The sequence below is a fragment of the Ornithorhynchus anatinus genome, chromosome 16 (assembly GCF_004115215.2).
Source record: "Ornithorhynchus anatinus isolate Pmale09 chromosome 16, mOrnAna1.pri.v4, whole genome shotgun sequence".
NCBI lineage: Eukaryota > Metazoa > Chordata > Mammalia > Monotremata > Ornithorhynchidae > Ornithorhynchus > Ornithorhynchus anatinus.
In genome coordinates, this window is record NC_041743.1 from 11,597,169 (window position 1) to 11,618,473 (window position 21,305).

The window sequence follows — 21,305 nt, forward strand, 5'->3', positions numbered from 1 at the left end:
TTGGACACGACTCGACAGCAAAGACAAAACATCCCGTACGTACATATTGATTAATGGCTCAGGGTATCAGAGCACTTAGATGCCAAAGTTTTTACTAAGTCACGTTTTAAAAGTTTGCTTGGCCTTTCCTCCTGTTCCCATCTTTCCTTTTGTGGCTGGACATTCTGATATATTGTTTCTCTCTCATGTTTCTAAACAGAGCTTTGCTTTTCTCCTTCATTTCTCTTTTTGCTTGAGAAACAGCATGGCCTAGTGGAAGAAGCACAGGACAGGGAGTCAGAGGACCTAGATTCTAATCCTGGCTCTGCCACTTGCCTCCTGGGTGACCTTGGGCAAGTTGCTTAACTTCTCTATGCCTCAGTTATTTCAGCTGTAAAATGGGGACTGACTGAGTCCCATGTGGGACATGGACTGTGTCCAACCTGATTAGCTTATGTTGACCCCAGCGCTTAGTATGGTGCCTGGCACATAGTAAACGTTTAACAAATACCATAAAAAAAACTTATTGGTGTCTCAGTTTCCTCACCTATAAAACAGGGATTTTACCCTGTTCTCCCTCTTACTTAGACTGTGAACCCAATGAGCGATTGTGTCAGACTTGATAATCTTGATTCTCCATCTCTTAGTACAGTACAGCACATAATAAGCACTTAACAAATACCCATTATTAACTACAGTGTTTAATACAGCGCTCAGCACATAGTAAGCACCATAGTAAGGCCAGAAAAGCAATCCATTGATCCCTAGTATTTATTGAGCACTTTTGCTGTGCAGACCACTACTAAGCATTTGGGGGAGTACAACAGAGAAAAGGTGCCCTGCTATGTTAACATGTTTAAAAGGTGGAAGAAGTGGGAAAGAGATTTTTTTTCTCAGACATACTCACCTGTCAAACTGCCATACTACTTTCTGTAACTCCCTTTCTTTACCTTTACCCATCCTGACATCTCACCCCATTCCATTCTATTTTGTCAGGGGTCATTTAAGACCATGAGCAGTGCCACACTGGAAAGATCAGTGGTCCGCCCAGGCCAGTATTCTGCCTTCAAAAGTGAAAGCAAAGGATGCTTGGAGAAACCGAGGGATGGTTGTCTTTCTTAACATCCACCCACATCTCTAGAAGGTACATCTCTAACTTTGCCCTCTTATGCTCTATTATAGTGTGTTGAGAAGCCTAGTGGAAAAAGCACAGGCCTGGGAGTCAAAGGACTTGGGTTCTAATTTTGACTCCTCCCTGTACCTGCTGGGTGACCTCGGGCAATTCACTGAACTTCTCTATGCCTCAATTCCCTCATCAGCAAAATGGGGATTCAATACCTGTTCTCCCTCCTACTTAGATCGTGCTCCCCATATGGGACGAGAACAGTGCCAGTGCTTAGAACAGTGCTTGGCACATAGTAAGCGCTTAACAAATGCCATTATTATATTATTATCTTCTATCTACCCCAATACTTAGTACAGTGCTTGGCACGTAGTAAGTGCTTAACAAATACCAAAATTATTATTATCAGACCTCACATCCATGAATATTTCCAACCCCAATGCCTCTATATTCACTCTCCACTTCAGAAGTAGTCTTAATTGTATTAAGCACTTACTGTATACAGACGACTAAACTAAGAGCTGGGAGAGAATGCACGGGGGGAATTAGACATGATCCCTGTGCCTTAGGGAACTCACAATTGAACAGTATAAGTGAAGAGAAAGATTTGGACATAGACACGTCAGGAATGTTGAAGCCTTAAAATGCAGCACAAATATCCCAAATAAAATCAGCAGGGTGTTGTGGCTAGACTAACAGAATTTCAGGCTCCTTGGGGCTTAGAATTCAGGGGCTATCCATAGTTACGGCAGCCAACAGTCTTCCTTGGGTTTTGTGGAAGTGGCACCATCCTGCAGCTGCTTTTCTCCCTCCCGCTGGGAGGTGGAAGGCAGGACGGGATGGAATCTCCTCGGTGCTTGGAGAAATCTGTGCTAGAATGGTCAGTTTTGGACATTGAGACAGGGCAGCTCAGTGGCTCAATGTGGTTGAGCCTATCTGCCACCCTAAGCCATGCCTGACACTCTGAAGATTTCATTTCCCAGCAGCCCTAGTACTTCCCTTCAGGTCCCGGCCTCTTCCTAGGGGTAGTGTGGTGGGAAAGTGGAGTTGAAGTTCAGAATTTTGGGCTGAAGATTCTGGGAGAAAAGGTCCCCCAACATAGTCCAGAGTGAGGGAGTCAGGGTAGGTCCGTGATGGTGCTGGAAGCTCACCAGCCATTATCTCGTCCTAACCTTGGCCTCGGCCACCAGAAAATCTGCCCAGAGGTGGGTCGGAGAGCCAGTCAGGACTAAAGCCTGACGTGTCTCATCCGCCTAGTGGCAGTTCTGCCAGCCCTCCTGAACTCAGATTGGGCTCGGAGGCTGGAGGTTGAGTGTGAGGCACGAGGCTTGCGTGGAGCCCGGTTCTGATCCCCATGGAAAACTAGGCAGGCAGCCAGCCCCAATTCCCGCCTGGGGGCTCGAGACAAGTGGTATTCTCCTCCAGCCAGCATCTGGCCCCGGCCGGTATGTACAGTCTAACCTCCCCCCAGAGGTGGGCTAAATGATGAAGCCAGGTCATCCCCTTCAGCTGATTCCTTTGTGCCCTCCTCCCAGCGCCCCTTTTTCCAGGGGCTGGGACTTCCTCCAACGGTCACTCCTCTGGATGGACCTTCTGATCCCTGGCAGCAGGATGATAAGAATTGGGGAGGGTGAGACTTGCTCAAAGTTGCCTGGGGAGCACAAATAGCCTTTTCTTTCCCTGTGTAAATGGAGCAGGAAGTGCCAAATGGCTGCCAAGGTTTCCCCACTGACAGACAAGGCAGGGAGCCCAGGCCTCCAGGCAAGATGGATCCTGGGCCAGGGCCGCCTCGATCACACAGAGGGCCGCTCTGTTCCCCACCATGGGGACCGGCTCAAGACCCCAGGCCCCACTGTGCCAAGGCCAGACCACACTGACAATCCCGTGTGCCACCTCTGCTCTCTGCCAATCCCTTCGGACATTGAGCTTGCTCTACTGCTTCAGGTAATCTCAGGCCAAAGTCACTGAGCTCGTGGACATCTATGGGGATGCCTCAGGTATTGATTGCATGGAATATGAGCTCGTGGACATCTATGGGGATGCCTCAGGTATTGCATGGAATACAATACAATGGAAAGCAGTGTTTCCTGGTGGATAGAGCACAGGCCTGGGAGTCAGAAGGACCTGGTTTCTAATCCCGACTCCACCACTTGTCTACTGTGTGACTGTACTAAGCACTGGGGTAGATACAAAAGCAGGTTGGACAGAGTCCCTGGCCACATGGGGCTCACATTCTAAATGGGGAAGGAGAACAGGAATTTAATCCCCATTTTACAGATGAGGAAACTGGGGCTCAGAGAAGTCAAGAGATTTTTCCAAGGCCACCCAGCAGGCAAATGGTGGAATGGATATTAGAACTCAGGTTCTCTGACTCCTAGGCCGATGTTCTTTCCCCACTACTTTGTTAAGGGACCTATCCCCATCCGGTCTGGATGGGAGAAAATATCCATCCCACTGAATTGGGAGGCTTCATTGGTATGTTTCCGTCATTTTCCTTCTACCAATCCACGCTCTCTCTCCTTTTCCCACAGAACTGGGTTCCAGCCCTCAGCTCAGTTAACCCCCAAGAACCAGCCACATAAAGCAGTCCTCTCCTCATCCTCGGGGCTTCCTTTTTTTTAATGGTGTCTAACTGGTTATTTTGTGCCAGACACTGTACTAAGTGCTATAGTAGATACAAGCTAATCGGGTTGGACATAGTCCATGTCCCACATGGGGCACCCAGTCTTAATCCCCACTTATAGATGAGGTAACTGAGGCACAAGGGACAGTTAAGTGACCATTGCCCAAGATGGACACAAGCCAATTAAGTGGTGGAAGCTGGGATTAGAACCCAGGGTCCTTCAGACTCCCAAGGCCCGTGCTCTATTTCGCTTAAGACCATGCCTGCTCTCAGTATTGTTTGAGAGCTTCTTTTAGTCATGTGTCCCACTGATGGGGAAGGCGCTTTGAAAAAGTTCTACCTTTTTGCTGCTTCATAAGTCATTCCCCACTCCCTTCCCTTCATCCTTATGACTCAGGGGACCACTTTAAACTTTTCTGACCCAACTATTTATGGCTCAAAACCTAAGGAGATCACTAAGAGTGAATATTACTGTGATGGTTTCTTTTTCTTTGTCCTGGTTACTGGAGTTGGGGGTTTCCCAATTGACTTAACCGCATGACCTCACCACCTTCTCTGCGGATTGGAGGCTATTTACTCCCCAGTACAAAACGGTCCCTTGAACTCTTCTTGAGTTAATTCAGTTGCATGTACCTCAAGTAAATGATTATTCTCTCAGTGTTCTGTTGACATACATATTCTCTCCAAAGCCTGGTAGGAGCATTTGTTAGCTCTCTGCATGTCCTTCAGTGTGTCTGTGTGCCGAGATCAGCAGTAAACCATAAAGACTGAGCCTTTTAATGCTTGGAAGAGAACATGCACATGTGGGTGGCTTAATAAATACCGTTTGATATAAAGGATGATCATGATGATACAGCATCAGCGATTAGAAAGGCAGCAAAGGTTGAGGTGCAATGGAGAAGAAGAAAATGACAAGTTTGATTCAAAATTATTTTTGCCAAAGATATATATGCTAATTCAGGAATTTCTGATTCTGCATACACCTAATTAAGCAGCAGCCTGAGATTGAACTCAAACCCTAAAAGACTTACAGATTCCACACCCATGAAACAGATTTTTAAATTAACCCACTAACTCCCATCCTATGTCAAGAGCAGAGAAGCATATGGTAGCAGCACAAAGTATTATGTAAGTGTTTACTGGGTACAAAGAATGTACAACAAACTCTGCTGGTGGCGGAGGGTTGGCGGTTAGGGAGGGGTGAGGAATACCTAGTTGACAATTAGACGGTCTGCCAAGAAACTCACAGTCTAAGAACAAATGGGGAGAGGTTTTTGGTTTTTTTCCTTGGCATTTGTTAAGCGTTATATGCAGGTACCGTACTAAGCGCTGGGTAGTCGCTGTCTCCAACATGGGGCTCACAGTCTTAATCCCCGTTTTACAGTGAGATAACTGAGGCACAGAGAAATGAAGTGACTTTCCCAAGCAGTGGTAGAGCCCTGGATTAGAACCCAAGTCCCAGGGTTGTGCCCTATCCGCTAAGCCATGCTGCGGGAAGCAGGACACATAAGGAAAGATACTGTTTCAAAAGCAGCATAAAAGGCAAGAACAGAAATAAGTATTGATCCAGAGTAATAGGGAACTGTGGTGAGAGGAACAGCTCCCAGGCTCCTAACTAGCTCAGTCCGACAGTGACAGCAGCCACAGCCTCCCACCTTAGTAAAGGCTGTGAAGTCCTCAAGCTGGCGATGCTGCTTCCCTCCACTGTGATGGGGCCAAGCAGAGGGCCTGTGGGCAGTCCCAGTGGTGTGGGGAACGGGCAGCTCTTCTCCCAGGCTCTAGGCCTCTGTGATCCGGGGGAGAAGCGGTCTGGAAAAGACCTCCTCCAATGGAGGCCCTCCCCTCCCCATTCTGGGGTTGGAGCTGGGGTCTCCCATCAAGAACGTTGATGAGCCTCTGTCCTGGGAGTTGGTTTTAATAGTAAGTGGTTTGACAGAGCCACATGCACTCTCTCCTTCTTGTCAGCCAGGTTCCCACTGGGACACAGAGTGCAACAAATGCATTAGTAGGCAAGGGGGTCAATGAATGGGAAAGTGGGACTTGTTCAGGAAAGTTCTCTTGGATGAGATGAGATTTTAGGAGGGCTTTGAAGACGGGGAGAGCTGTGGACTGTCGTAAATAAAGGGGAAGGGAGTTCCAGGCCAGAAGGAAAGTACAATACAAAAGAGTTGGTGAATACATTCCCCGTCCACAACGAGCTTACAGTCTACAGGGTGGAGAGGAAAGGGTGGATTCTAGAGATGATGTGAGGGTAGAATTGACAGGATTCAACATTAGCCAATCAGTGGTATTTATTGAGAGCTTACTATATGCAGAACCCTATACTAAGAGCTTGGAAGAGTACAGTACAACAGAGTTAGCAGACACGTTCCCTGTCAACATGGAGCTTTTAGTCTAGAGTTTAGTACAATGCCTGGCACATTGTCCTTAAGAAATATCATAATTATTAGTGAATAGGTGGGTTGAATGACAGAACTGAGTCGAGGATAATGCCAAGGTTATAGGTTTGTGATTATGGAGATATCGGGGGGAGCTGGGTACCCCAGAAATGGGAAAGGGGTCTCCTTGATAGGACTGGCCTCACTGCTATCTAGAGGGGAAGAGAGTGCTTCTTCCCAAGATGAGGTCCAGAGCACATTTCACAGGTTTAGACGGAGAAATTTCCCATGCTATTTAAATGACACGTCCTTGATCCTAAATTGCTCCATTATCTAAATGACAGAATCAATTGTAATTTGGGAAGTTTGAGGTAACTGCAAGGAAAGAGCCCAGGTCGGTGAAATTTGAATCCTTAAACGGTGTATCTTATCTCCACACATATCCATTTCTGGGATGCCTTTGAAGGAGAACATGTGGTAGGATAAATTCCCAATCTGGAAAGGTGCTTTAATGGTACCCAGCAGACAAGGCAGCCAAAACGATCTGTAATTCTGCCTTGGATTTCCACAGATATGACTCAGCTCTGATCTGCTTGGTTGACACATGGTGTCTTTAAATAGGAAGACATCCTACTGCTTCGTGTGCAGAACCACAGAAAGTGCGAATTCAATATGAGCAGGAAGGAGGATGATCATCCAAATGTTTTCAGCACACGATCTATCCTCGGGGAAGTGTTTCCCAGCTCTGCTGTGTCATGGAAGGGGGTGAGAGAAAGTGACATCTGGGAGACTTAGAGAGAAGGATGAAAGCACCTTGGAGAATAACCGTGGTCCGGGTGGTCCTTCAAGGGGTCTTGCTTCTAAGGACTTGTTCCTAAATGTTCTCCTGCACAAACCCACCCCCCAGTTTTCCTGGGAGGTGAGTGATTGCCTGAAATTCCCTGTCGAATAGCTCTGGCGAATGATATGCCAAGGGGGAGGGTGGCTTGCCTAAGGTGACTCAGCAGACCCTCAGAGGGAAAATATTTCTGGGGGAGTGTGATTTTTAAGCACCCCCCGGCCTGCTCCATGATGTTGAAACAGCGAGGCCTAGTGGGAAAAGCGTGGACCTGGGAATCAGAGAACAAAGGTTCTAATCTCAGCTCCTCTACTTGTGCAACCTTGGGCAAGTCGCTGGCTTAACTACTCTGTGCCTCAGTTCCCTCACTGCAAAATGGGGATTCCATACCTATTCTCCTGTCAGACTGTCATTAGACTGGCAGCCTCATGTGGCACCTGATTACCTTGTATCTCCCTCAGCACTTATTGCAGTTTTTGGCATGTAGAAAGCACTTAACACAAATACCAACATTTGACACTGAACCGCTCTGTGCCTCAGTTTCCTCAGATGTAAAATGGGAATGATGGGAAAATTTTAAAGAAGATTATCTAAAATGCAAGATACTATATTTAGAGGGATAACTGTCCCTTTTTTAAGCATGATTTTTGCAAGCTCGGAACAGGAAAGGGACTAATATGAAGGGTCACGTTAGAATTAAATCAAACAATAAGGGGAAGCAAGAGGATAAGAAGAGGAGAAGGAGGAGGAGAAAAGGAGGGGGAGACAGAAGAGAAAACTAAGAGGGCATTTGAAGCTGGATCTCTTATTTCTGCACTCCCTCAAGGGCTGCACACAATGGGCACTCAGTGAATTAAGGACCTCACCTTCTCCTCTTCCTGCCTGGAGTTAGCATATCTCAGGAAAGCAACTCCCCCTGGCTCACTGAGCCTGAATCTGTGGCATTAGCATGTTCTAACCCTTCTTCTTTTGCTATACCAGTGCTCCCCGCTCTCACTTTTATTCCCTCCTTAAAAACTCAGGATGGAGGGGAAATTATTCGGGGAGGCAGATATGTGAAACAATGGGGGATTATCATCAGTGTGCCAGCTGTTTGGGTGGGTCAGGTTCTGAATGATCAAAACTCTACTGTATCCCAGCGGAGGGATTGAGGAGAAAAATCGACAGTTCCCTGCTCTTCTGGTAGTGGAGTTGCTTTTCCCAGCTCATTGCCTAGTGGATAGATCAAGGGCCTGGGAGTCAGATGGTTATGGGTTCTAAACCCAGCTGTGCCACTTGTCTGCTGTGTGACCCTGGGCAAGTCACTTCACTTCTGTGGCTTCAGTTACCTCATCTGTAAAATGGGGATTGAGCCCCACATGGGACAGGGACTGTGTCCAACTTGATTTGTTTTTTATCCACCCCAGTGCTTAGCCCAATGCCTGGCACATAGTAAGTGCTTAACAAATACCATCATTATTATCATATTTGACATTTATGAAGATCTCCACCCCTTCCAGCCCCCGTCCTGAGCATGTTGTGTCCTAAGGGGACATTACTGTTGTGGAATGAGATGGGTCATGGGCGCTAATTCCACATCTCCTATTTCCCCAGATAAAACTCCAGGAATCTGGAGCAAAGACTCTTAGCCCAACCCAATCTGCCGCTCACTGCCTCCATCCGGCTCCCATGGGGATCCATCCCAGCCCTGCCCACCTGGATCCGACACCTCCCATCCCATTCCAGCCTTCAGCCTTCCCAGCAGCTCCCTGCACTTGGACCACATGAGGCCCGTGGTTAGCTGTGAGGGGAAGGGACATTGAGTCAGGGAGGTGGTCGGGGCAGTGCTGCTGTTGTTGTTTCCAGACAGAACTGTCTATTTCCAGCCATTGGCTGGGGAAAAGGTGTCTTTGCCTTGGACTGATTTGATTTGACAAGCAGCCTCCGGATTGTTGCACGAATGAGCTGGGAAAGCTAGCATCAGTCTGTGAGGAGAGGACGGTGGCTGTTTAGTAATGAAGGGAGGGAGTGTGCAGCTGAATAGAAAGCAAGCCCTTTTTTCTCCTTCATTCCAAGCAGTGAAAGACCAAAAGAAAAAAAAGCTTTAAAGAAAGAGGTTTCTGTCAAAAGACTAGGTAAATAAAGCCAGAGGCAGAAGCTGAATGAAATTCTGTTTTCTTATGCCTCTGATCTTCCTTCTATTAATAGCCTGTTTGAGTCACATTGAGACACATTTATTCACCACGTCAGAGAGAGCTTTTCCCGAAAATAGCTTCTGAGCAATTTTTCTACGATGCCGTAACTCCGGGGCAGCTCAGTCTGACACCAACTCGGAGAGATCGGGAAGGCAGGCTAAGTAGAACGCAAGCTGAGGCCTAGTCACAAAGGGCCAGTCAGATCCTCATTTGTACAGAAATCCCTGGTGGCGGGAATCCTGCGCTCCCTCATCTCCCTCCTCTCGCCCCAACCCCTTCTCCATGCTTCATTTGCCTCACAAACACCAGTCTTCTGCCTGCTCCCCTTTAGAGAACACCTCATTTTCTCAACCAGGCAGGATGTTCTCTGAACTGTTGCATATTTTGCTAAATGTGCTCCTTGTATCCACTAAGAACGTGTGTGGTAATCACATGCTCATTTTACCGTATTGACCAGAGCCCAGGCTAATGTTAGCCAACGTCCTGCGTTAGATGGGACGGTCACAAATTTGAAGGCGCCTACCTGCCTTCTGAAAAACCTCCAGTGGCTTCAGGTTTTGCTTTAGAAAAGGGTGGTGAAAGGGGACCCAGCTAAGCATCCTCCTCCTCCTCCTCCCTTTCTATTTCCTCTTCCTTCTTCCCTGGCAGGACAGTTTGGGTAGACCTGTCGCTGTCTGGGGAGCGTGACCGTCTGGGGATGTGACGCCCAAAAAGCCGTTATTCACCCAGGATGAGTCACGGGGGAGAGCAAGTGCACAGATTGGTACAGCAGGAGAGGGGTGCTACTAGTCAGATCAGTGACAGTGCCAGACACCCAAACAAAATGGTTGATGGCTGTTGGGGGCAGGGGCAGGATCACGGTGGCTCAGTTATGCGTACTAGCTGCCGTGACCAATCGTTTGGGATGCCAACGTTGGGAAAAATCAGCTATCCATTGCAATCTTTCCGTTTGATTTGTGGACTTCCCCAGGCCATGCTGCTCCCCAAGGGGCTGTCACTCTTCCTCACACTCATAAAAAAGAAATCCTTCAGTAAATGGTCTTTTTTGAGTCCTTAAGGTTCCAGAGAATTGTTGTTATCATTATTATTATTGTGTTAAGCGCTTACTATATGTTGAGCACAGTTACCGCTGGGGTAGATACAAAATAATCAGGTTGGACACAGTCCCTGTCCTACATGGGGCTCTCAGACCAAGAAGGAGGGAGAATTGGCAATGAATCCCCAGTTTCCAGATGAGGAAACTGAGACAGAGAGAAGAAAGTAACTTTGACAATCCCCCAGTTTTTTGTTGTTGTTTTTGTTTTGGGCTGAGGGGGCAGGTTATGGTTAATGGTATTTGTTAAGTGCTTACTGTGTTCCAGGCACATAATTGCTGCGGTATCTACAAGCTAATCAGGTTAGACATAGTCCCATAGGGACTCACAGTGTTAATCCCCAGTTTACAGATGAGGTAACTGAAGAACAGAAAAGTGAAATGATTGCCCCTGGTCAAACAGCAAACAAGTTGTGAGACTGGGATTAGAACCCAGGTCCTCTGACTCGCAGGCCCATGCTCTTTCCACTAGACCACTGCCCCTTTCCCAATTTCTTCAAAGTGGACGAAGGGTCAGTGGTTCTCCAAGAACATTCTGCTTTTGGTGCCAGGTTTGGAAATACCGTTAGCAGTAATGGTAAGTGGTTTAGGTTGAACATGTGTTCACCAGAAACATTAATTCATTTGATTATATCAGTGGTAGAACCAAAATTTCCAGGTGGCTACCTTTGAAAACTGCTGACCCGAGTGCTGCACTGCATGTGATTGCCCTCCAATGTCTGATTCCCAGTAGCAACATGGGGCCTCTTAAGGGGCCCAGAATTTGGACTGTGGGAAAGAAGCCCCTAGCTTCACCTTCCTTAGTTTTCCAGAGAAGGAGGGGATGAGCCAAAACAAAGCCACAAGGTGGCAACTCTCTTCTGCTTCTTGTCCAAGGGCAGGGACAGAGTTTAGTTTGTCCCTGCTGATGTCTGCAGACCAAGGCAGATGTTTGTCCTGCCAGGTTCCAAGGGCATAACATGGACTATCTTCAACCTTACTGGACTTTAGTAAGGATCTTTTAAGGTCCCCTCAGGGGCCAAGGTTTTTGGGGGGAGGGAGTTCCAGCCCTGGAAACCCTGGCCCAGTTTGCTCTCTGTGCCCAAATGAAACTTTGTCATCTGTATCTGATTCTCTGTTTCAAGCTTCTTTAATGGTATTTTCTAAGTGCTTATTATGTGCCAGGCACTGTACTAAGTAAGCACTGTGGTAGATAGAAGCTGATCAGGTTGGACACAGTCCCTGTCCCACATGGGGCTCACAGTCCTAATCTCCATTCTACAGATGAGGTAAATGAGGCACAGACACTTGCCCGAGGTCACACAGCAGGCAAATGGTTGAAAAGGAATTAGAATCCGGGTCCTCCTGACTCCCAGGCCCGTGCTCAATCCACTAGGCCCTGCTGCTTCTCCTTAGAACAATTCTAAAAATATAACCTTACTGAACCTTACTATCAACTAGGCCTCCACCAAACATAGCTTCAGTTCTAAACCTTTAGGAAAGTTTCATGGCTTAACCCCTTTCACTGCCCTGATTGTTGCTTTTCTTCCCAGGGCCCACTCGATGTGAGGGTCAGAAATGACTGAAATTCTAAGTGGAAATGACAAGGAAGAAGCTTGACAGAGCAGAGGAGTGTGCTGGCCAGGAAGGCTGGCAGCCAGCTGACGGTCACCCCCGGCACGAGGACTGACGCAGGTTTCAGGGAAACGTCCCGGTGAGTGTGTCAACTTGAAGGTGGACACCTACAAGGGAACCTCTCTAGAGAAATCCCGTGGCAGGAAAATGGGCATCATGTGTCTAAGGGGACCATTCAAGAGAGCAAGTGAAAGAAAAAAAAGCAAATTCCAGGACTAGGGATTTACTCCTTCCAAGAAACATTGCCCCACTCCACCCTAAGCACTTGAACATAGCCCTGAGAACTATCCTCCTTCTGAACTGTCTGAACTGTTCATCAGCAGTCCCCGCTCGAGAAGATACCGCTCTTCTCTTGAGCTCCTCAGTCTGCTAGAAAGATGAGCCGATAGTGGCCTCCCCCTCGGGAACGGTTAGTCCAGTTCAGACCGAAACCTGAAGCCCAGGCAGGCTGAGTGATTTGGCTGGAGACCACCCAGGTATTTGGGCTTGGAAATCTCACCCCTCAGCCTTGGGCTAGTCAGCCAAGTCATCTTCCTCTCTCTGACACACATTACTGGATTTGCTTCTCTGCCGGTTCACTGGCATAGGGCAAAGAGCAAGGGCCTGGGGATCAGAGGACCTGGGTTCTAATCTCTGCCACTTGTCTGCTGTGAGACCTTGGGGAAGTCACTTAACTTCTCTGTGCCTCAGTCTCCTCATCTGTAAAGTGGGAATTAAGATTGTGAGGCTCCATGAGGATAGGGATTGTGTCTGACCTGATCATTTTGTATCTACCCCAGTGCTTAGTACGGTGCCTGGCACATAGTTAAGTGCTTAACGTATGCCACAATTATTGGCAGTAGTATTAGCCTCCAGGGCTTTGGTGGAAGGAGGCTTTAATAATCTGGACAGTGTTAGGTTGCAGGGGAGGAGGATGTCGCAGTGTTTAGGGACACTTTATTAGATGGGGCAGTGTGGACTCTGCAGAGAGTGGCTATGGGAAATCCCAGCATTAACAGAAGAGGGCGGCTGGAGTCAGTACGAAGAGCAGAAGTGGCTCCATTTCCTGCCTGTGTGTCTTAGCGACTCTTGTCTGGAGAGGGCCCTGGTAGCTTCGTGGTAGCCTCCTAACCACTTGTTGCCCACAGGCACAGCCCAGTTTGACCCACAGGGATGCCATGTTTTTCTAGCATCCAAGTGGGCCAGTCTGGTCCTAGGACTATGAGCTCAAAGTGAGGCGCTTATAGCTTTTTCTTTCTCTGATCCCCCACCGTTAGCAGAGAGGCACAGAGAGCTATTGTCCACTCTGCAAACGAGGACTATGTCAGTTTTTCAGTAACATCACATAGGAAGCCAGAGGCTTGTCCTTTAACGGTTATTCATGTGGGGGTTAGTACAAGAGCTGAAAAATCTGAATCGAACCCCCAAAAATACTTTACCAAAATGTTTTTAAAAATTCTTTGTAACAACCAATAAAAACCCCAGATGGGAGCAGGCATATACTATGCTAACTGCTCACCCTGAGGCATTCAGATATGAGGATACTCGCCCTGCATCACCCCTCATGTCAGCTGTGGGGGAAAGGCTCCCTAGGTCATGTCTAAAATCCAAGCCAAACTGCCATCAGTTTGCAGTGATGTTCTCGAAAAGGACATGATATTGGGCCAGAGCCAAAAGGATCAAGGAAATCTTTCTTAATGAGTGCCACGAATGCAGAGTAATGTACTAGCAGCTAAGGTGAGAACCTTTAAATTCCTTGATAGAATTTAATTTGACTGGAGTAGAAAAGGGCAGTCTATTAAAAGCTGGCAACCTACATATAGGACAGTAGGCATTGTCCTATAGGACAGGGCTTTGGTGGAAGCCCTGTACTATAGCCAGGACAATAGGACATTGTCCTGTCCTATTGGAGAAGCAGCGTGGCTCAGTGGAAAGAGCACGGGCTTTGGAGTCAGGGCTCATGAGTTCGAATCCCAGCTCTGCCACTTGTCGGCTGTGTGACTGTGGGCAAGTCACTTAACTTCTCTGTGCCTCAGTTCCCTCATCTGTAAAATGGGGATTAAGATTGTGAGCCCCACGTGGGACAACCTGATTCCCCTATGTCTACCCCAGCGCTTAGAACAGTGCTCGGCACATAGTAAGCGCTTAACAAATACCAACATTATTATTATGGGTTTCATTTATTTTTATATATTTTTTTTTTACAGAAACTTTTCCCAGCTCTTTGATAAAGAGTTAGGAATACTATGCCAGCTCTAAATTTCTCTTTTTACGAGACACCTGGTACCTGGCTCTGAATGACCACATCTTCCCAATTTTGAGTTTCTACTCATCAAACCGGACTGGTGCAGTAAGTTTACTCCTAGTTTCAGCATCCCTGCCTAAAGGTCATATGTCATGACAACTGTCATCAGAAACACTTGAATTGTACTTTCCAAACGCTTAGTACAGTGTTCTGCACAAAGTAAGTGCTCAGTAAATATGATTGAATGAAAACACTTACAGAGTGTCTCCAGTGCATGCAGCACTGTACTAGGAACTTGGGACGGTAAGTAGGCAATGAAAAAGGGTAGTCCTTATCCAAAAGGAGCTCACAGTATAGCAGGGCGGGTGAGACAAACATAAACAATTTCACATTACAGATTTTAAATAGCAGCCCTATGCTTGTACCCTCATAAGCATCATCTTTGAATCCTGAAGGTTGTCTATACAGTCCATCGATCTGTCTAAACTCTTCTTGCCCCATTTGTCATCATTTCTCTTTACATCATTAATGCTCTAACAACTCATTACAGATCTTTCATCCATGATTGTAAGCAAGCTTTGGGGGCACTGAAGTCAAGAGGTGGAAGTATCTATACATTGTATAGAGTAAATTATTTAATTATATCAATCTTTGTCTCCCCCTCTAGTCTGTAAAGTCAGTAATAATTATAATTATAGTTGTGCCATTTGTTAAGTGCTTGTTATGTGCCAGACACTGTACTCAGCACTGAGGTAAATATAAGCGAATCAGGTTGGACACAGTCCCTGCCCCACATGGGGCTCACAGGATTAGAACCCAGCTCCTTCTGACTTTCAGGCCCAGGCTCCGGGAACATGTCTGCCAACTCTGTTGTACTGTACTCTCCCATGTGTGCTTACTACAGTGCCCTGCACACAGTAAGCACTCAATACATACGATTGAATGAAAGGAATGAATGAACAAATTACATAATTATTATTATTAGGACCTCCCACCTCCTTGCCAAGGCAGCCTGGCCCTAATCCTTCCCGAGAGGAAAAGAAACAAACAACCCCCCCGCAAAAGATCCTTATGCCCTGAACTGTTCTAGGCCTGGCCCTAAAGGCTGGGGAGGAGGGTCATGGAGTGCATGAGCTGGGGGGGCCGGGGAGCTTTCGGACTTGGGGATCCTCGGCGATCGGGGTCTCTTTTAAACGAGCAGCGGGAGCAGGAGCAGCGGGAGCAGGAGCAGCAGCAGCAGGAGCAGCAGCAGCAGGAGCAGCAGCAGCAGGAGCAAGCAGCAGCAGGAGCAGCAGCAGCAGGAGCAGCGCCCTGAGATCACAGCCCCACCTGGCCAGGGGGAATTCAGTTTAACCTCAGGTGAGCATAGTTTTTCACACTGTATTTGGGAAGGGTGCGGAGTGGCCCCGGGCCTTGGGGCTCCGGCCCCTCCGGGCCCCGGTCACGGTCGCCACGGGCCTCCCCGGCCTCTCCTGCTCTCGGGGCCGCCGCCGGCAGGGGGCGCCACGCCACCGGGAGGGAGCGCCACGCGGGCTGCGGGCGGCAGGGGGCGCCACGCCGCCGGAGCGCCACGGGAGAGGGGGAGGGAGGCGCCACGCGGGCTACGGGCGGCAGGGGGCGCCATGGGGAAGGAGGGACGGAGCGCCACGGGAGGCTCAGGGCCACGGGCGCCGCCGCGCTGCGGGGGAGGCTCCGGCTCGCCGCCCCCCGACACGTGCGTTTCTCACAGTGTCCGGCCTTCACTTTAGGATGGCATCTGCTTTGGGCAAGGTACGAGGGAGGGGACCGTGGGGAAGCAAACTGCGGCCGGAGATTGGGGGCGCGGGGGTCAGGGTTAGGGGTCATCGGGGGTGTCGGGGGCTGGAGAAATTAGGGGCAGTCAGACTAATTGCTGGCGGGGAGGACTGGTGGGAGAATCCACCTTTCTCGGCCCTTCGGGTTCTCTTACTCGTTTTTTAAAAAATCAAATCAGTATTTCTCGGTCAGAGTCTTAAAAATGCATGGCACATTTCCCGTATTCAAAGGCTTGGCGAACGTGTCACCCGGGGGTAGAGGCCGCACGGGGCCCCCGGAGGGGTCCGCCCTGGCCGCCCCCTATGCTGCCACCTGATTAGTCCTGTCTTGTTCTCTCCTGGAGTCCGGGGCTTTCGGAAGCCAACATGGAAATGTGGGCAGATCGGATGCAAATGTGACCCCCGAGCCAAGAATCTACTTCTTTTCTGTTAAAATTCAAGATGGGGAGGGAGCCTGCGGGGCAAAGGCGCCAGGAGGGTCAGGAACCGAGGTGTGAGTGTATATATATATATGTGTATATATATATATTTGTGTGAGTTTTGGGGGTGGCATGGAGAAGTGACCAACCAGGCTTCGGTCCGCATCCGATGGAGGAACCCAGAAAGCTGCCCGTGGGGCATGTGGCCTGGAAAAAACACAGATCTTGGAATCAGGACACTTGGGTTCCATTCCCTACCCCGCCACTCGCCTTTGGCAAGTCACTTAACTTCTCTGTGCCTCCATTTCTTCAGCTGTAAAATGGGCATTCGATTCCCATTCTCCCTCCCCTTAAATTGTGAGCACTTAACAAATACCGTCATTATAGTAATATTAATAAACAGACTCCGCAGAAATGGGGGGCTCTTTCAACCAGAACATACAGCTTGCAGCCGCTGTAGATCCCTCTGCTTTTATCAGCATTCCTCCCACCACACTTCCCTCCTTTCCTCCCTCCACCCCCATTTTCCAGAACAATTAGGATTTCAGCCATTTTGCCACAGGATGATCAATGTAAGGCATGTCACCAGAATTTAGCTCCTATTTATCACTCACGTTTCTGCAAAATGCCATCAAAGTCAATAAAAACTCCCCAGAAGTGATTCTCCCCACTCCCGTAGCCTCCCGATTTTGCCCCAGATGATTGCATTGTCAGATACCCGGAAGCGGAGCGGTGTGCTCTTGCTGTTGATGTGAGTAGAAGCATTTTAAAGTGTTACTTCTCCACTAGCTCTGTCCACTTAACATCCATGCTCTTCTCCTACTACACCCCAGTTCTCAATCTTCTGTCCTCCCCAAATAACCTCCTTACAATACCTCCCTCTCTATTCTCCTGATTTGGTCACACCCGGCACCCTGCCCAGAACTCTCTACTGATTCAAATCCTCCACCTTCAAAACCCTCAGTAGATCAGTGGTATTTCCTGAGTGCTTACCACACATACTAAGCGCTTGGGAAAGTACAATACAATTGGTAGACCCAATCTCTGCGCTCAAGGGGTTTAGGAAAGCCCTCCCCCCGCCCAGCAAAGCCTCAATCTTTTACTTTCACTTATTCTCTCCCAAGCACCTAGTGCTCTGTACACAGTAGGTGCTCAATAAACGTTACTGGAGAGTACTTTGGAGAGGACTCAGTTGAGTTTAGGAGAAGAAAGAGACCACAGAAATAAAAGACAAGAGGTGCCATTAACTGAGGTTTGCAGAGAGATGGGGTTGACCATCCAGGAGGCCACAGCATTGCCTTTTCCCCCACAGCACACAACCCTAGACGGAGAGTGAGGATTGAGCATCGCGGAGTGAAAACGGCCTCAGAGAAGACCCGCTGCGAACCAGTAAGGTTTTACTAAGACCCCAGATCTAGGCCTGACCTAGAGAGCCTCAGGTTCCTGGTGTAAATATTGAGAAGTATTTACGTCCAGAGCACTGTACTTAGCACTTGTGAGACAGATGACACAATCCCTGCCTAGTGGAGGAAGTATGTTAAATGCCCTATTGCTTTAGCACTAACTAATATGCCTATCCCACTTTCTGCTATAAATTATTTTATTGTCCATTTCCCCCAATAGATTATGGTTTGGTTGCCATGGGGTCTCTTAAATACCGTATTGTTTTAGCCCTAATTCATACCCATATGCATGCTTCGGTCTGTAAATTGTTTTAGTGTCTGCTTCCCCAAATAGATTGAAGGAAGGCCCCTTGAAAGCAGGGATCAAATCTACTAATTCTCTTGTATTCTCCCAAGTGCTTGGTACAATTCTCTGTGCATACAAAGCACTCAGGAAATACCCTTGATTTATGGATTGATGGGTGTGTATGGAAGTGCGATAAGTGATTGTGAGCACTCAAGTGCTTAGTAGGAACAGAAGGGGTAGTTGTGTGGCTATAAACTGGTGGAGATGTGGTTTCGAAGGGCTCTGAAGGTGAGAATCTAGTTCACTGGGACTGGGGATAAGGGTCTCTTGCAAATTTGGGAGTCAAGCAGCAAGTCAGTGGCAGAGCCTAAAGCCGGGCCCTCTGGCCACCAACTTGGCTACGACAAGGACAGTCACATGGTCTCCTCTACCGCTGCCCGCCCCCCTTTAATCAAATAATCATATTTATTAAATGCTTACCATGTGCAGAGCACTGTACTAAGGGCTTGGGAGAGTACAATACAGTAGAGCTGGTAGGCTTAATCCCTGCCCTCAAAGAGTTTCTAATTCCGGCTCCACCTCCTGTCAACTCTGTAACTTTGGGCAAGTCACAACTTCTCAGTGCCTCAGTTACGTCCTCTGTAAAATGGGGATTAAGACTGCGAGTCCTACGTGGGACAACCTGATTAACCAGCATCTACCCCAGCGCTTAGAACGGTGCTCAGCACATAGCAAGCGCTTAACATACCAACATTATTATTGTTATTACAATCCCAAGGGGAGACAAACTTTAAAATAAAATAGATGGAGGAAGCTGCAGAGTATAGGAATATATGCCTAAGTGCTGTGGGGTTGGGGGTGTAGTAAAAGTAGTAAAGGCGTACAGACCCAAAAGGAAGGGCAGATAGTTTGGGGAGATGAAAGCTTAGTCATGGAAGGCTTCTTGGAGGAGATGTGATTTTAGTACGACTTTGAAGATGGGGAGAGTGGAGGCCTGGCAAAGGTGAAAGAGGGAATGCCAGGACATTGGTTCTTTGCAGCTCTGACAGGAAGAGCTCGCCCTCATGAAGCCCTTTCCCCAATTCAGCTTCCCTGTTTGGACAGGAAGCTCTCCCTGCTCGCCGAGAAGCAGGATAGCCCCTGGAGACACAACACTCAGTTTTTGACTCCTTCCCGCCAGGCCTAGGAGCTGGCTGCCCTGCCTGCTTTCAGGGGGTGTGAAAGAATAGCCTGTGGAACTTTCCCAGATGCGGCGGACCTCACCCTGCACATCTGGAGTCCCATATCGCATCCAGGCAGACTGCGGGGGCAGAGCTGGGTGGAGATGGGCTTTAAGAGGGGGAGGAGGAAGGGCAGAGACGAGAGTGCCTCTGCAGCTTTCAGAGAGGGACCCATATGGAGTTAGCCACGGTCTGCTTAATGCTCCTGACCCCTCTAGGCAGGAGGGAAGAGGCTTTTAATCAGTCAATTAATCATAGATATTGAACACTTACTGTGTGCAGAGCATTGTACTAAGTGGTTGGGAGAGTACAATATAACACACATTCCCTGCCCCTGATGAGTTTATAATCTAGAGGGGGAGGCAGGCATTAATATAAATCAATAAATTTTGGCTGTGTAATTAAGTGCTGGGGGTTGATGTTCAAGTGAATAAAGGGAGCAAATGGGGCAACACAGTAGGGAGTGAGAGGGAAGGGAATGAAGGCTTAAGGAAGGCCTCTTGGAGGAGATGTGCATTTAATAAGGCTTTGAAGGTGGGGAGAGTGATTGTCAGATATTTAGAGGGAGGGCGTTTCAGACCAGGGGCAGCATATAGATGAGATCAAATTTAGAGACACTCCCTGGGACCATATTGAGGGAGGGGCCAGAGACCCAGGCTTGGCCGCAGCCCCACAAACCAGAATATCACAGATTCTTCTGGTTTGCTGTTTTCGAGTGGGAGGCAAAAGACAGAAATCAAAGCTGGAAAAGTGCAGCTGGTTTGAACCTGCAGTGTCATCTCACCATCTGCTGGAGGGAAAACTCAGCACGAGTTGCAGTCTGGTTTCTTTGCCATTCACATCCTTGGGCTGTTCTGATTTAGCTGCCACAGAAGGTCTCTGAGAACTCCCAGCCCTGGTGGGTCCCACCTGGAAGGTCTCTGAACACTCTCCTGACATCCCCACCTCCTCCTCCCCGTCCCCCCAGCAACCACCACATCAATCTATCGGGGAACAAAGTGTTTCAGCTAGTAGCCACTCCATCTAGGAAAATCAGGACTCACCTGCCTGGAGAGCAGACTCAAAACTCCCTTTAAGTCTAGATGGGTAAAGACAGAAGTGGCAGGAGAGGCCCTGGGCTGGCAGTCGCAGAGAGGAGGAAAAGGAATGGATGGCCCTGGTGAGGGAATAGAAATAGTATTTATTAGGCACCTGCTGGGAGCAGTGCACTGTTCTAAGCACCTGGGAAGTACAAAAGGGGGAAGCGACACATTCTCCTCCCAAGCTGAAGGATGGTCCAGCCTAGACAGGTGAGTGATGTTTTCAGGGAGCAGGTGTTGCAGGTGGGAGCGGGGGTGGGCAACCTCACGTGGGAGGATATTAATGGAGTCGAGAAACAGTGGCATTCCACCCGGGGAAGGGCCCGGGGTCTGTCTTTGGCCCTCTGGCCCCAGCGGGAAGCTGCGGTAATTGGGAAGATGTGTCTCAGAACAGGCAGGTGCCTTCTGAAGGGTCGAAAGGACTCACATTAGCTCTGTCTCTGGGTGGCCCGGCTCACCTGAGCCCAGGCCCGAGGGAGCCAGCCCACGCATGTCCACAGAAGAGCGGAGGCAAATGGCGAAACAGCGCAGCTCTCAGAGTCTCGTCCGCCGGGTCCGGGAGGCTCCCCCAGGAAGTTCCCCTTTCCCCCCCACCCCCAGCTGTGTGCCATCTGCCCAGACAGATGGAGTGGTGTTCGCGTCGCAGAGAGGCTGGCACCAGGGGTGGAGTCCAACTCTCTAGGTAAAGCCATGTCCAGAGCCGGGAGGATGGCCTCACCAATTGTGCACTCAGCATATAGATGCAGAGCCGGTGTGTGACATCAAAGGGAGATTAGCGACTTTCCCTAACAACAAACAAGCAGAACTCCACCCATACCACTCAGTAATATTTACAGAGTGCTTACTGTGTGCAGAGCACTGTACTCAATGCTTAGGAGAGTATAATACCACAGAGGTGGAAGACACAATCCATGCCCACAGGAAGGCTAAAGTGACAGCAGCAACCAACATGCTGCCCTGGGATATCCAGCTGTGTGTTTCTAGTTGTCCACCTCACCCTTGCACCCTCCCACAGCGTCCAGTGGTCTTTTTCTGTGATATTTGTTAAGCACTTACAAT

The 21,305-nt window shown here is 48.7% G+C and overlaps 2 long non-coding RNA genes across 5 annotated transcripts in view; both read left to right on the forward strand.

Annotated features, from left to right (window-relative positions):
• Window positions 1-15,287, forward strand: LOC103170525. Its single transcript, XR_486246.2, has 5 exons — window positions 1-35; window positions 976-1,123; window positions 11,741-11,901; window positions 14,009-14,151; window positions 15,248-15,287. It is a non-coding gene; the product is annotated as an uncharacterized LOC103170525 (long non-coding RNA).
• The window catches only part of LOC107547892, a 22,536-nt gene continuing 16,515 nt past the window's right edge, over window positions 15,285-21,305 (forward strand). For all 4 annotated transcript variants that reach the window (XR_003765296.1, XR_003765295.1, XR_001604356.2 and 1 more), the window contains exons 1-2: window positions 15,285-15,405; window positions 17,571-17,647. This is a non-coding gene — a long non-coding RNA (uncharacterized LOC107547892). The remainder of the gene's footprint in view (window positions 15,406-17,570; window positions 17,648-21,305) is intronic.